This window comes from Engraulis encrasicolus, unplaced genomic scaffold (genome assembly GCF_034702125.1).
Source record: "Engraulis encrasicolus isolate BLACKSEA-1 unplaced genomic scaffold, IST_EnEncr_1.0 scaffold_790_np1212, whole genome shotgun sequence".
Classification (NCBI taxonomy): Eukaryota; Metazoa; Chordata; class Actinopteri; order Clupeiformes; family Engraulidae; genus Engraulis; species Engraulis encrasicolus.
Window position 1 is genome coordinate 12,501 of NW_026946127.1, and position 6,666 is coordinate 19,166.

At 46.0% G+C, this 6,666-nt stretch overlaps 1 pseudogene; it reads right to left on the bottom strand.

The window, feature by feature from the left end:
• LOC134444860 (uncharacterized) overlaps positions 1-3,178 on the bottom strand; it is a 9,989-nt pseudogene extending 6,811 nt beyond the window's left edge.
• Positions 3,179-6,666: the final 3,488 nt, after the last annotated feature.

Below are 6,666 nucleotides of genomic sequence, written 5' to 3' on the forward strand. Positions count from 1 at the left end.
TGTCTTTGATGGAAGGCTTCCAGTGATTTCAGGTGTCTACTATATGTGGTCCAGGTTTCTGACCCATAAAGGAGAGTGGGGAGCAGTATCGCTTTGTAGACCAGGATTTTAGTCTTTGACTGAAGATCACGGTTTTCAAACACCCTTTTCTTAAGTCGCGAGTATGCTGCGCTGGTGCAACTAAGGCGGTGGTGTATCTCATCATCAATGGTGGCTTTAGATGATAGAAGGCTGCCAAGATATGGGAAGTGGTCTACATTTTCCAATTTGGTATTTTCAATATAGATGTTTGGGGGAGTGATGCAGTCCGGTAATGGCTGGAAGAGGATTTGAGTCTTCTTGATGTTTATGGCCAGACCAAGCTGTTTGTAGGCTTTAGCAAAAGCAGTCAAGCTGCACTGTAGGTCATCTTCTGAGAGGGCTACAATGGCATTGTCGTCTGCATACTGCAGCTCTGTGATGGGTACGGTGGTGGTTTGACCTTTGGCCCTGAATCGGTTGATGTTCAGAAGTTCCTCAGCCCTGTACACAATTTTGACTCCCTGTGGCAGCTGATTCCCTGTAAGATGGAGGATGCTGGCAATGAAAATGGAGAACAGTGATGGTGCAATAACCCTGTTTAACTTCTGTGACAACTCGGAATGGTTCGGTTTCATCTCCAAAGCCAGTCAGTACAGTGGCAGACATATTGTCATGTAGCAGCCTCAAAACTCGAATGAATTTATCAGGGCAGCCAATTTTTGCCAGGACCTGCCATAAGGCTTGGCGGTTAACAGAATCGAAGGCTTTAGTGAGGTCTATGAAGGCCATGTATAGAGGTTGATTTTGTTCTCTGCACTTCTCCTGCAGCTGGCGAGCTACAAAGATCATGTCCATGGTGCTTCTGTTTGGACGGAATCCGCTTTGTGACTCAGGAAGAGTGTTTTCTGACAGGGGGGCGAGTCTATTGGCCAACACCCTGGCTAAAGCCTTCCCTACCGTGGAGAGGAGGGAAATGCCTCGATAGTTACCGCATTCAGTCTTGTCACCCTTCTTGAAAAGGGAGATCACTAGGGCATCCCTCAATTGTGCTGGTATTTCCTCTTTTTTCCATATTTTGACAAGCAGGGTGTGGATGTGTTCAAGAAGGACAGGCCCGCCTTCTTTCAGAACCTCAGCTGGTATACCATCAGCCCCAGGAGACTTGTTGTTCTTCATCTTCCTGATGGCATCCCGTACCTCACTCAAACTGGGTGGTTCTGCCATACTTTCAAAGATGGGCAGTTGAGGAAGTTGGTCCAGTGCCTCAAAGTCAGGGGTAGTGTCCCTATTCAGAAGCTCTTCATAGTGCTCCTTCCACCTGTGCGTTATAGCCTCTTTATCCTTCATCAGATAGAGTCCATCCTTAGAGCGAAGGGGGGTCAGGCAACGATGGCTGGGTCCATATACAGCTCTTGTGGCTTCAAAAAAGCCTCTGGTGTCCCCAGTGTCAGCAAGCTGTTGGATTTCCAGGGCCTTTTGTGTCCACCATTGGTTCTTGAGTACCCTGACCCTTGATTGAACAGCTGCTTTCGCTTTAGCATGGCTTTCTCTTTTAACATTGCAGTTGATGTCATTTTGCCATGTTGTGAAAGTTTTCCGCTTGATGTTGATAAGGTGCTGGATTTCTGTGTCATTCTCATCATACCAGTCTTGATGCTTTCTCATCTTGTGGCCAAGGATGGTTTTGCAGGAGTTAATGATGGTGGAAGAGAGAGTATCCCAATGTTTTTCAATATCCTCTGGGTACTGGTCAGGCAAGTCTGCACTCATGGCTGCCTGCAGCTGTTGCTGATATGCTGTTTCTCCCAGTCGCTCGACGTTGAACCGCCGTCGAGGTTGTCCTTTTTGGTGCCTCATTTTCCGCATCAAACGGATAGACATGGTTGAGCGAATGAGGCGATGGTCAGTCCAGCATTCATCTGCACCAGTCATTGCTTTTGTGATGAGTACATCTCTACGGTCCTGGGAGCGGACAATGATATAGTCGATGAGATGCCAGCATTTCGAGCGGGGATGCATCCAAGATGTTTTGAACTTTTTCTTTTGACGAAAAAGAGTGTTGGTGATGACCAGGTCATATTCTGAGCACTTAGTTAACAGCATTAAGCCATTGGAATTAGTGTTTCCAGTCCCTTCTCTCCCCAGTGTGCCTCTCCATAGATCATGGTTTTGCCCGACTCTGGCATTAAAGTCTCCAAGAAGGATTAGTTTGTCTTCCTTGGGGACTTTGGATAGAATTGTGTCCAGGTCAGCATAAAAGGCTTCCTTTACATCCTGCTGCGCATCAAGTGTTGGAGCATAAGCGCTAATAACAGTGGCCATCTGACTGTTAGAAAGCATCAGGCGTAAGGTCATTAGGCGTTCGCTGATGCCTACAGGAAGTTCGTGGAGCTGGTTGACGAGGTTGTTCTTAATGGCGAAGCCCACACCGTGGATTCGCGGCTCTTCGGCAGGTTTTCCTTTCCAGAAGAAAGTATATCCCCCTTTTTCCTCCTTCAGCTGTCCTTCATCAGCCAGGCGGGTTTCAGAGAGAGCTGCGATGTCAATTTGGAATCTTTTTAGTTCCCGGGAGATGATGGCTGTTCGTCTTTCAGGCCGTTCACTGGCTTTGTTGTCTGTGAGGGTTCGCACATTCCAGGTTCCAAAGTGAAAGTTTTGTTTGGTTGTTTTGTTTTGATTTGGTTTCCGACCGCATGGTAGTGACCCCTCTGGATGCGGTAGTCCAGACAGGGTGATGAGAGGCAGGCTATGTTTAGGGTACCTTTTCTAACCCTCTCCCCTCTTGGGGTGAGCAGAGTGGATCCTAAAAAGGGCTGCTCAGTCATGGGTGCAGCTACCGAAAGCTCTTTCTGCCTCATCCAAGAGCTAGCGATCATCTTGCACCCACCGCCTGTGTGCTGGGTTGGGGCTAGGGGCTGCCAGACTTCACTATCCTGCCCCCGTCACCACTTCCCGATCGCCACAGGGCTTTGTGTCCAGGTTATGGGGTAGGTTGGGTTGGGTATTGGGTTCTGGAGGACGCCTGCGCGTGGCATCTTTTTACGTGGGGAGACTGATGCGCCTGCAGCCACCACACGGTCCTTGACAGAAAGAGACCTAGATCCAGTGGCATGGAGATCCAAGACGACTGGAGATCACCCTCTGCTGCAGCCTTCATCCGCCTTCCCAGCCGTTGTGGTACATCCTGCTGATGTCATCCTCCGCCTGGTCCGCCGTTGAGGTCTTTGCTATTTACCCATAGCTGGGGCAGGGGTTGACGGGCAGCAGGGCGTGTCCACACTGGAGCGGGCCTGCATGCCGCGTCTCTGGGGCCCCCTGCTACTCCGAGATCCCATACAGCTTTGCCTGGAACCGCAAGGTACCAGTTACCGTGCGTGGCCACGAGGAGGCGTGTACAGGTCTTGGCAATGGAGAGGCTGTGTACCGGCAGAGGAGGCTTACGCGCTCGGCTCCTCTTTTCACCACCCCCGGAGAGGTGGCTAGCCGGTGGCGGTAGCTGAAAGCAGAGAGCAACAAGCAGAAGCGACATGCAGCATGCACTAACCTGCACTAACCAGCATGCACTAACCTGCGAGCACTAGTTCTACTCCAACACTACTGCACTGACGCATCACATGCCCTGTATTCTAGACACACACACACACACACGCACACACACACACACACACACACACACACACACACACACACACACACACACACACATACACACACACACCAGCCCCACCGAACAGATCAGCATTGCGCACAGGTACACGTCTGAAACACACACACACACACACACACACACACACACACACACACACACACACACACACACACACACACACACACACACACACACACACACACACACCCCAACCCCACCGAACAGATCAGGAGTGGGGTAGCCTGATTATCATCGACGTTCAAATCTCTTCGAGACTTGGTCTGACCAAGAGCATAACAATTAACATTTCCCAAACGGCATGGTTGACCCGCCTCCCTTGGTTTGCTTATGGTTGTTTGCTTCCCGACAAAGTGGGAGGAGTTCCTGTATTTTCGGGAACTCAGAAAGTACTTGCATTTGCTCCTGACCTGACTAGTTGCAACGCTGAAGGTGTTAAATTATGTTATATTACATTATATTACTTTATATTACTTAATATATTATATTATATTATATTATATTATATTTAGGGGTGGGCATATATTATTTTTTTTAAAAATCTAGATTAATCTCACTGTAAACTATATCAAAAGGCTCATTCAAAATAGGCCCGCTAGCAAAATAATGACGAAAAAAAACTTGACAGATGGCGCATTAGACCAGAGCTCATCTTTTTTTTCCAAAATGCATCTCATCTTCAAAAAATGGTTATGTTGATACTTGGTGATGAAAAAAATCACTGCAATATGTGTAAAGTGTGTCCAATATATTAGGAAGCATTTACAGTTACAAGATGCTGAAATTTCAAAATTCAGCGTTATACATTGTAGAGGCAAATACAGATAAATCTATCAAACATTTAGGCTATTTAAACAAAATTACCTGAATAATTCAGCATTTCTAATAGAGAGAGAGAGAATCTGCCACTGACTGGTAAAAAGAGCAGCGGCTCCTTTAAGAGAGGGAGGAGCTCTGGCGCAGTAGGCGCAGCAAACCCTCAGCTGAGCCAGGCTACTGGATATCTAGAACCTACAGCACTGGCACACGGCGATTTGGCCTTACCCTGTCAATTTGTTTCAGTCAGAACGCCAGAGGAGTTACAACTCGAAATGAATTCAGTTTGCAAAAAAAAATCAAGCGTGACAACCGCGAGAATTATTACCGTTTGACATGAGAATATCTCACTGAGTCGCAAATGTGCGCGATTGAAACACAAACATTCACCGAGAGTAGATATTGACAGTTTCAGTTTGACAATCTTCAAAACGCATAGGCCTATCACACGCAATGTTTTACAATTATGGCACAGGCAAGATTTCTGGAAGTTGTTTAGGCTATGAGTTCCATGCAATGCGTGAGGAAATGTAGGCTATGTCGGGCTGGTAGCCTACTCACACACAATAATGTCTCTCTATGGTCACCTTAAACAATAACTTCTCTTTAGTCTACCATTTATGAAAAAGCACTCAAACAACACCTACCACGGCAGAGGGATTAATGTTTTCAGCATGCAAACACATCCAAAGGTGTAGGTTTGGCTCGAAAAGTGGTGGGGACATTTAAATCGCAAATGGTCCGGATATGCTGTTTTTGCATTATATTTGTGAAAGAATGTTTTTTGTGAAAGAATGGTTTATCTGGAAAGTGGTATGGATATGTCCCTACCGTCCCCCCCTAAAATTACGCCCATGATCACTTCATATTTAGTAGGTCTGCTGAAGCAGCAGGTGGAGAGGAGAAACGACTGGAGCGCAGTCTGAAAGCGTCTGTCTGGTGACATGCATACCCAAATTCCAAACCTATATTTTGAGAATAGATTAACGTGCGATATTTTCTTTATCGCGCGACAAGAGTCTCACATTATCGCAGCACGTTAACGCAGATAACGGCCCACCACTAATTATAATATATATTATATCACATTACATTATATTACTTTCTATTATATTATATATATTATATTATATTTATCCTACTATCTAATAGTCCAGCATTCTTGATGTGCCCCTCATGTGTGTGTGTGTGTGTGTGTGTGTGTGTGTGTGTGTGTGTGTGTGTGTGTGTGTGTGTGTGTGTGTGTGTGTGTGTGTGTGTGTGTGTGTGTGTGTGTGCACTGCACGTGCTTGCGTACAGACTGCAGTACCTTCAAATAGACTCCAGAGGGCGCCCCCAGACGCGTTGGCTGGACTGTGCACTGCGGACACACACAAGGGACATTAGCATTACATTACAGCACAGTACAATACATTAGCATTACCATTACATTACATTACATTACATTACATTACATTACATTACATAACACTACATTACATTACACTACATTACATTACACTACATTACATAACACTACACTACATTACATTACATTACATTACATTACACTGCAGACAAACACAAGGGACATTGACATTATATTACATTACATGACATGGCATTAAACTACATTACATTACACTGCATTACATTACACTACATTACATTACACTACATTATATTATATTATATTACAGTTATCAGATGCATTGTATTTCAATCACACTTGACAAAATGTTTTTCCTGTGAACGTAAATGTAGGTCATTTTGGTAAAGAGAGACAGTGTGTGTGTGTGAGAGAGAAAGACAGGGTGTGTGTGTGTTAGAGACAGGGTGTGTGTTTGAGAGAGAGCGAGAGAGACAGTGTGTGTGTGAGAGAGAGACAGGTTGTGTGTGAGTGAGAGGCAGGCAGTGTGTGTGTGTGTGTGTGTGTGTGTGTGTGCGTGCATGTGCGCGTGCGTGTGTGTGTGTGTGTGTGTGTGTGTGTGTGTGTGTGTGTGTGTGTGTGTGTGTGTGTGTGTGTGTGTGTGTGTGTGTGTGTGTGTGTGTGTAATTACAGAGGGCCGCATGTGTATTTATATAAAACAGGAGGAGGACTAACAGACATGAGGGAGGCTTAGTCCACACACACACACACACACACACACACACACACACACACACACACACACACACACACA